The sequence below is a fragment of the Schistocerca americana genome, chromosome 1, assembly GCF_021461395.2.
Source record: "Schistocerca americana isolate TAMUIC-IGC-003095 chromosome 1, iqSchAmer2.1, whole genome shotgun sequence".
NCBI lineage: Eukaryota > Metazoa > Arthropoda > Insecta > Orthoptera > Acrididae > Schistocerca > Schistocerca americana.
In genome coordinates, this window is record NC_060119.1 from 500,103,892 (window position 1) to 500,113,833 (window position 9,942).

Consider the following 9,942-nt stretch of genomic DNA (forward strand, 5'->3'; position numbering starts at 1 on the left):
GAATGGCTTTCTGCTTACAGATCAATCAGGAAATTGAATGAGGACCGGTACAGACGAAACTTCAATGAGATTTGGCATAAAAGTCAATGTATTAAAACGTAGCTGTATTAGTATACTAGACATTATGAACAAATTCGCACGTGTATCGCGCACTCACTCAGAGGGCGCAAAGCCCAAGCACCTGTTTGACGGAAAAATCGTGGCAATCAAGGCTAAATTAATAGAACTGCAAAGACTTAGCGAATTGGAGACTATAAATGTCGAGGTGCTGAATGCTAGAATACAGCAATGTGAACTGTACACTGATAAGCCAAAACATTATGATTAGTGATGTCCTTAGGTTCCTTAGGTTTAAGTAGTTCTAAGTTCTAGGGGACTGATGTCCTCAGAAGTTAAGTCCCTTTTTTTTTTTTTTTTTTTTTTTTTTGGTGCAGTAACAAAAGTACGCAAGCGAAGCGGACAGGGACAGGGGATCATCCAGCGAAGATATGGGCTCCAGATGGGGAAATCCATTCAAATAAGCGACTTTGAAAAAGGGTAGATTATTATTACACAGAGCCTGTAAACGAACACCTCTAAAACGGCGAAGCTAGTCGAATCTTCACGTGCTATTGTCGTGAGCATCTAGCATGGATAGGGACTGCAACTGCTGTGTTCGGATGCAGGCTGAGTTGGCATCCCTTCGCTCCCAGCTTCAGGCAGTGTTGTCTTCGGTCACACAGCTTGAGGCTGTTGCCAATGGACATCACTGTGAGGGTCCGGATGGGGGTTTGTCGGGGACGGCCAGCTCGTCCCACGCATCCCCCAATCGGACTACGACTGTGGCTGCCCGGGATACTGCCCACATTGACACTGATCCCTCACCTGTGGTAGAGTGGGAGGTCGTCTCGAGGTGTGGCAGGAGGCGAAAGACATTCCGGAGGGCTGAACGGAAGGCCTCTCCAGTTTGTCTGACGAACTGGTTTCAGGCTCTGTCTCCGGCTGATAATGATCTTCGGCCGGACATGGCTGCTTGTCCTGTTCCAGAGGTTGCCCCTCAGTCTGCAAGATCCGGGCGGTCGCAGAGGGTGGGCTTACTGGTAGTTGGGAGCTCCAACGTCAGGCGCGTAATGGGGCCCCTTAGGGATATGGCAGCAAGAGAGGGGATGAAAACCAATGTGCACTCCGTGTGCATACCGGGGGGAGTCATTACAGATGTGGAAAGGGTCCTTCCGGATGCCTTGAAGGGTACAGGGTGCACCCATCTGCAGGTGGTCGCTCATGTCGGCACCAATGATGTGTGTCGCTTTGGTTGGTTCAAATGGCTCTGAGCACTATGGGACTCAACTGCTGAGGTCATTAGTCCCCTAGAACTTAGAACTAGTTAAACCTAACTAACCTAAGGACATCACAAACAGCCATGCCCGAGGCAGGATTCGAACCTGCGACCGTAGCGGCCTTGCGGTTCCAGACTGCAGCGCCTTTAACCGCACGGCCACTTCGGCCGGCTGTGTCGCTTTGGATCGGAGGAAATCCTCTCTGGCTTCCGGCGCCATCTGATTTGGTGAAGACTGCCAGTCTCGCTAGCGGGATGAAAGCAGAGCTCACCATCTGCAGCATCGTCGACAGGACTGACTGCGGACCTTTGGTACAGAGCCGAATGGAGGGTCTGAATCACAGGCTGAGACGGTTGTGTGACCATGTGGGCTGCAGATTCCTCGACTTGCGCCATAGGGTGGTGGGGTTTCGGGTTCCGCTGGATAGGTCAGGAGTCCACTACACGCAGCAAGCAGCTACACGGTTTTTTAGGTTAGATGGCCTCGGGCAAGTACAGAAAGGGCAACAGCCTCAAAGGGTGCGGGGCAAAGTCAGGACATGCGGGGACCAAGCAGCAATCGGTATTATAATTGTAAACTGTCGAAGCTGCATTGGTAAAGTACCGGAACTTCAAGCGCTGATAGAAAGCACCGAAGCTGAAATCGCTATAGGTACAGAAAGCTGGCTGAAGCCAGAGATAAATTCTGCCGAAATGTTTGCAAAGGCACAGACGGTGTTTAGAAAGGATAGATTGCATGCAACCGGTGGTGGCGTGTTTGTCGCTGTTAGTAGTAGTTTATCCTGTAGTGAAGTAGAAGTGGATAGTCCCTGTAAATTATTATAGGTGGAGGTTACACTCAACAACCGAGGTGGGTTAATAATTGGCTCCTTTTACCGACATCCCGACTCAGCAGCATTAGTGGCAGAACAACTGAGAGAAAATTTGGAATACATTTCACATAAATTTTCTCAGCATGTTATAGTCTTAAGTGGAGATTTCAATTTACCAGATATAGACTGGGACACTCAGATGTTTAAGACGGGTGGTAGGGACAGAGCATCTAGTGACATTATACTGAGTGCACTATCCGAAAATTACCTCGAGCAATTAAACAGAGAACCAACTCGTGGAGATAACATCTTCGACCTACTGAAAACAAACAAAATGGTTCAAATGGCTCTGAGCACTATGGGACTTAACATCTGAGGTCATCAGCCCCTAGAACTTAGAACTACTTAAACCTAAATAACCTAAGGACATCACACACATCCATGTCCGAGGCAGGATTCGAACCTGCGACCGTAGCGGTCGCGCGGTTCCAGACTGAAGCACCTAGAACCGCTCGGCCACACCGGCCGGCGACAACAAACAGGCCCGAACTTTTCGACTCTGTAAGTGCAGAACAGGGAATCAGTGATCATAAGGCCGCTGCAGCAGCCCTGAATATGGAAGTTAAAGGAATATAAAAAAAGGGAGGAAGGTTTATCTGTTTAGCAAGAGTAATAGAAGGCAGATTTCACACTACCTAACAGATCAAAACGAAAATTTCTGCTCCGACACTGACAATGTTGAGTGTTTATGGAAAAAGTTCAAGGCAATCGTAAAATGCGTTTTAGACAGGTACGTGCCAGTAAAACTGTGAGGGACGAGAAAAACCCACCGTGGTTCAACAACATAGTTAGGAAACTACTGCGAAAGCAAAGAGAGCTTCACAGCAGATTTAAACGCAGCCAAAACCTCTCAGACAAACAGAAGCTAAACGATGTCAAAGTTAGCATAAGGAGGGCTATGCGTGAAGCGTTCAGTGAATTCGAAAGTAAAATTCTATGTACCGAATTGACAGAAAATCCTAGGAAGTTCTGGTCTTACGTTAAATCAGTAAGTGACTCGAAACAGCATGTCCAGACACTCCGGGATGATGATGGCATTGAAACAGAGAATGACACGCGTAAAGCTGAAATACTAAACACCTTTTTCCAAAGCTGTGTCACAGAGAAAGACCGCACTGCAGTTCCTTCTCCAAATCCTCGCACAAACGAAAAATGGCTCACATCGAAATAAGTGTCCAAGGAATAGAAAAGCAACTGGAATCACTCAACAGAGGAAAGTCCACTGGACCTGACGGGATACCAATTAGATTCTACACAGAGTACGCGAAAGAACTTGCCCCCCTTCTAACAGCCGTGTACCGCAAGTCTCTAGAGGAACGGAAGGTTCCAAATGATTGGAAAAGAGCACAGGTAGTCCCAGTCTTCAAGAAGGTTCGTCGAGCAGATGCGCAAAACTATAGACCTATATCTCTGACGTCGATCTGTTGTAGAATTTTAGAACATGTTTTTTGCTCGAGTACCATGTCGTTTTTGGAAACCCAGAATCTACTCTGTAGGAATCAATGTGGATTCCGGAAACAGCGATCGTGTTAGACCCAACTCGCTTTATTTGTTCATGAAACCCAGAAAATATTAGATACAGGCTCCCAGGTAGATGCTATTTTCCTTGACTTTCGGAAGGCGTTCGATACAGTTCCGCACTGTCGCCTGATAAACAAAGTAAGAGCCTACGGAATATCAGACCAGCTGTGTGGCTGGATTGAAGAGTTTTTAGCAAACAGAACACAGCATGTTGTTATCAATGGGGAGACGTCTACAGACGTTAAAGTAACCTCTGGCGTGCCACAGGGGAGTGTTTTGGGACCATTGCTTTTCACAATATATATAAATGTCCTAGTAGATAGTGTCGGAAGATCCATGGGGCTTTTCGCGGATGATGCTGTAGTATACAGAGAAGTTGCAGCATTAGAAAATTGTAGCGAAATGCAGGAAGATCTGCAGCGGATAGGCACTTGGTGCAGGGAGTGGCAACTGACCCTTAACATAGACAAATGTAATGTATTGCGAATACATGGAAAGAAGGATCCTTTATTGTATGATTATATGATATCGGAACAAACACTAGTAGCAGTTACTTCTGTAAAATATCTGGGAGTATGCGTGCGGAACGATTTGAAGTGGAATTATCATATAAAATTAATTGTTGGTAAGGCGGGTACGAGGTTGAGATTCATTGGGAGAGTCCTTAGAAAATGTAGTCCATCAACAAAGGACTTGGCTTACAAAACACTCGTTCGACCTATACTTGAGTATTGATCACCAGTGTGGATCAGAAGATCCAAAGAAGAGCGGCGCGTTTCGTCACAGGGTTATTTGGTAACCGTGATAGCGTTACAGAGATGTTTAGCAAACTCAAGTGGTGGACTCTGCATGAGAGGCGCTCTACATCGCGGTGTAGCTTGCTCGCCAGGTTTCGAGAGGGTGCGTTTCTGAATGAGGTATCGAATATATTGCTTCCCCCTACTTATACCTCCCGAGGAGATCACGAATGTAAAATTAGAGAGATTCGAGCGCGTACGGAGGCTTTCAGACAGTCGTTCTTCCCGCGAACCATAAGCGACTGGAACAGAAAAGGGAGGTAATGACAGTGGCACATAAAGTGCCCTCCGCCACACACCGTTGGGTAGCTTGCGGAGTATAAATGTAGATGTAGATGTAGATGCAGAAAAAGATACAGTAGAGGGCCAGGGAAATTACCACTACGCGCTAAATGGTTGGACATCCACGATTCTTGACAGAACGTGTGTTTCGGAGACGTGTCTGCTCTGTAAAGTAGGATAAATAGTGATCTGTGACATCTCTGCCGAAAGAGCACAAACTTGGTGCATGCTAAAGTGTTTTGGACCATATCGTTCAGTACACACAGCTCCACAGCACACTACCCACACATATTCACATGTTGACCCAATGAAATGGTCAATTACGATTGCAGTGGGTAAGGGACCATCGTGATTAGACCGTCGATCAAAGGAAACATGTCAGTTCTTCGGGTGAATCACATTTTTGCTACACTAGATCCTTGGTTGTTCCCATAAACGTCGTCATCGAGGTGAATGGTGGTTCAAAACGTGCAGCGCGCCTTGGGCGCAAGCTGGTGGGAGTAGTATTGTGCTATGGGAGATATTCTCCTGTGCTTGTATGGGACCAATGGTAGTCATCGAAGACATGCTGACAGCTACGAACCACCTGCCCCCCTTCATGCTTGGTATGTCCCCCGACAGCGAAACAGCTGTCCACATCTCGGAGCCAGAACTGTGCGGCAGTGGTTTGAGGAGCATTGTAGTGAACATGTTGATGTCTCGGCGGTCAAATTCGCCTGATCTAAATCATATGGAACCCATCTGGGTCGCTATTGAGCGCCATCACGACGTGTGCAAATCAGCGGCCCGTTTTTTACGCAAATTACATGAACTGTGCGTAGACATCTAATGCCACATACCTCCACAAATCAACCAACAAACTATTGGATCCGTGATACACGAACCACAGATGTGTTCCGTTCCAAAGATGGACAAGCAAGGTATTAACCACGCGTCGTAATGTTTTTGCACATCAATGTGTGTCAATAAGAAAATTGAGGAAATCAACGGAAAACTAACAAATATGCGCTGATATTTCAAAGCGACAGCTGAGAGACTTAACTTCTATCATCACCAGTAGCCTCAAAATATATGTCAGTTGTGAACTACGAGAGCTATCCACAAAGTACATTACGTTTTGGAATTAAAAATAAATAAAGTATTGGAAATTTTTTTTATTATATACAGATGAAAGCCACACTTAAATACTACTTTTCTACATAGCTGCCATTTAAATTAAGGCACTTATCGTAGCGATAAGTTTGAAGTGAGCTTGCAATTGTAATCCATGATAGTTCAAAACCACCGTCTTCCCTCATAACAGAAAATTACTTTGCTACACAAGAAGTAATAGGTCATCTGGTACCTGTTGAAGTAGCAACAAGAACCTCAGGGGAGCCATACGTCACTGCTTCCGTAATCATGCCTCTTATATACAAGGTATTTCTGCAAAGTTGTCAGACTAGGAAAGCATGTTAACAACTAATGAAGCACGAAGTGTTCTGGATTCCTTGATTAAATCAGTCAATGAAAAACTGAAACCATTTAATACAAGGACTCTTAATATGCTTGCGACGTTATTAGATCCAAGGTTGAAATAACTTGGTTTTGGGGCATTTCAAGAGCCGGACACCTTGCACAATCAACACTAAGAAGAATACCTGAAACAGAAGCTTCCATGAGCAGTGCTAATACGTCTACAGATAACGTCTAACAGTTTAAAATCGGATGATCTACTTCTTTTGCCCAATCAGCAGCAGCGTAACATCGATGTCGTTACACCAGTGATTCCATAACTGACATACGTCAATATTTTGAAAGACCTGCAACTGACAAGAATGCTGTTGCGAGTAATGGCCACTAACTATTCGTGTTGTCCTGCGACTTCACTTCCTACACAGGGGGTTTCTCCAGGGCAGGAGAAATAATTGATGAAAAACGCTACAGACTAAAGGAGAAGAATTCAAATACCTGAATTTTTATTAAAAAAATTGTATGTGTTGTATTGTTGTCTTTAATCAATAAAAACTCCTAGAAAGTTATTTTTCGTTTGAAACATTTGTATTTTACAATCGATAGTTAGTCGATACATCGATAGTTTATGAAAATACCATCGGAAATACATCAGTTATCGATGTTTGAATGACACTAGTGGCCTCGCTCGCGGCGAGTATTCAGGTAAGACGTACAGGGCTATTAACACACAAATAGGAGCTCACTCGACAAAATATTACTTTCAAGAAAGAGCCCACTCGCCTATTTGAAGCGTTGTAGATGCAGTAAAACTAGAACCAGGTAGCCATGACAGAATGGCAGTATGGAGATACGGTATTCCTACGTGCCTGTAACATAACCGTGAATGAAATTGTCCTATTTGTTCCACTTTCCACAGTGTCTACAAGGAATGGTGTACCACCCAGGTAACGTGGTATAAGAAAAGTGCTCGTAGAAAGATGTTAACCGATAGAGATCGGAGACGAGTAGCACGCCTTGTGTGTCAGTCGAGTTCAAATCCGACAGGAATCGCTAGTGTCAGTGATCGCAGGTCCAACCAGATTTAGATCGAACATTGCGAAGGTTTTACATGGGTACATATAACGAAAACCGCAAATTTCCGCCCGGAATCGAACCGGGGACCTTCTGCGTGTTAGGCAGACGTTATAACCGCTACACCACGGAAACTGCTACGCTCTGAGCTCCACATCTGACACAACTTGTAGGACGATCGCAACTTTGGGGTAAAAATCACTTTGCGGAAACGCACAATGCAGGTATTTCGCATTCGTATGCAACAATCGACAGCACCCTTGCCTGTCTGAATGCCATCAAGAATAAGAGCCCAAGAAGTCGTCGGAAATGCTCGCGGCCGAGTCCTCAGTAGCATCAGCTACTCTTGCTTTCCGTGCGAGGTACCGTCAATTCGCGCAGTCGCTATTGCAAATGATGTCACCAAAAGCAATCACTTCGTTAGCGGCAAGGAGCCTGGGCTCTGCGATTTACGTGTTATCGAAGAGCATAAGCGATATGTCGAATACAAAGATGAACGTGTGAAAGAACGCTGCGAGGCAGCTACCGCCGAGGCAGAGTATGTACAACAAAGGTCCTATGTTAGGTCGCTCAGGGGTGGGCAGCTGTTGCTCAGGAGTAGAGAAGTAGTGCGCCAGAGGCTGGCAGTGTCTGCTGCGAGGCTTCGGAGTAGGCTGTCGCTTAGTACTAAATATTCAGCGTCATAATTTCACTGTCGTACATCAATGATTTATGGAAGAAATAAAATTTGAGGTAAAATTAATTAAGATAATGCTACAATTAGTATTATGAAATTTTGATCAAGAATCCTTCTACATGTTGTTACATCTATCTACAATAAGGTAATCAATATCAATATATTTATGCGCTTTTACCGTAGAACGAATGAATTTGAGTGAGGTCAGCTTTGTATTTAACCCCAAGTTTTTTTTTAAGATAATTTGTACTCGTATATGCAATTTTTATGATATGGCTTACAAATTGCAAGTCAATTTCACAATATAGTAAGATTTTCAAGTAAGATATTACAGTCATTCTCCTCAGTCGTGTTCCGCCGCCCAATTCCCAGTCGTTTTTATTTAAACAAATTCTAAATGAGTGCCAGTCAAATATCTTGCACTTTGGCTTTTGCAGCTGTAGTTAGTTTAGTAAGGAAAGCTGTCAACAAGGTGCTACACAAAATGATGGTGGCTTCGTAATGGTGTGGGCTATGTTTGCATATATGCTGGAAAAATTATACGTTTGAAGCCGGCGGCAGGCACAGGAAACGTCATCCGAAATTGTACTGAACGCTTTCTCAGAAAATTATTTTGAACAATTAGTTCATGAGCCCACTCGAAGCGTAAATGGTTTCGAAAGGATACTTGACCTTTCAGCAACAAATAAGCCTGGACAAATAGTGAGTGTTGTGACGAACACAGGGATTAGCGACCACAAGGCAGTTGCTGCTAGGCTGAATACCCTAACAGCTACATCCATCAAAAAGAAACGCAAATTATACTATTTAAAAAAGCTGATAAAAATGCTCTTAACGCCTTTTTAAGAGACAGTCCTTCCGATCTGATCATGTAAGTGTAGAAAAGTTGTGGAATGTTTTCAAAGAGACAGTATCGACAGCAATTGAGAAATATATACCGCATAAATTAACAACTGCCAAGATGAGAAATATAGAAGTAGACATCCTCGGAGTAACGAAGCAGCTTAAATCACTTAATAAAAGCAAGGCCTCCGGTCCAGATTGCATACTAGTCAGGTTCCTCTCAGAGTATGCTGATAAAATAGCTCCATATTTAGCAATTATATACAACCACTCGCTCACAGAAAGATCCGTACCTAAAAACTGGAAAATTGCTCAAGTCACACCAATACCCAAAAAAAGAAGTAGGAGTAATCCGCTGAATTACAGACCTATATCACTAACGTCGATTTGCAGTAGGGTTTTGGAACGTATACTGTATTCGAACATTATGAAGTACCTCGAAGAAAACGATTTATTGACACACAGTCAGCACGGTTTCAGGAAATATCGTTCTTGTGAAACACTACTAGTTCTTTGTACTCATGAAGTAATAAGTGCTATCGACAGGGGATGTCAAATTGATTCCATATTTTTAGATTTGCAGAAGGCTTTCGACACCGTTCCTCACAAGCGTCTCTTAGCCAAACTGCGTGCCTATGGAGTATCGCCTCTGTTGTGCGACTGGATTCGTGATTTCCTGTAAGAAAGATCACAGTTCGTAGTAATAGACGGAAAGTCATCGAGTAAAACAGAAGTAATATTCAGCGTTCCCCAAGGAAGGCCGACCGGACTGGCCGAGCGGTTCTAGGCGCTTCAGTCTGGAACCGCGCGACTGCTGCGGTCGCAGGTTCGAATCCTGCCTCGGGCATGTATGTGTGTGATGTCCTTAGGTTAGTTAGGTTTAAGTAGTTCTAAGTTCTAAGGGACTGATGACCTCAGATGTTAAGTCCTATAGTGCTCAGAGCCATTTGAACCATTTGAACCAAGGAAGTGTTATAGGCCCTCTATTGTTCCTGATCTATATTAACGACGTAGGAGACAAACTGAGTAGCCGTCTTAGATTGTTTGCTGATGATGCGGTCATTTACCGTCTTGTAAAGTCATCAGATGATCAAAACGACTTGCAAAATG

The 9,942-nt window shown here is 44.3% G+C and overlaps 1 non-coding gene across 1 annotated transcript; it reads right to left on the reverse strand.

Moving 5' to 3' along the window:
* Positions 1-7,375: 7,375 nt before the first annotated feature.
* On the reverse strand, positions 7,376-7,448 carry Trnav-aac. The gene has a single exon. It is a non-coding gene; the product is annotated as a tRNA-Val (tRNA).
* Positions 7,449-9,942: the final 2,494 nt, after the last annotated feature.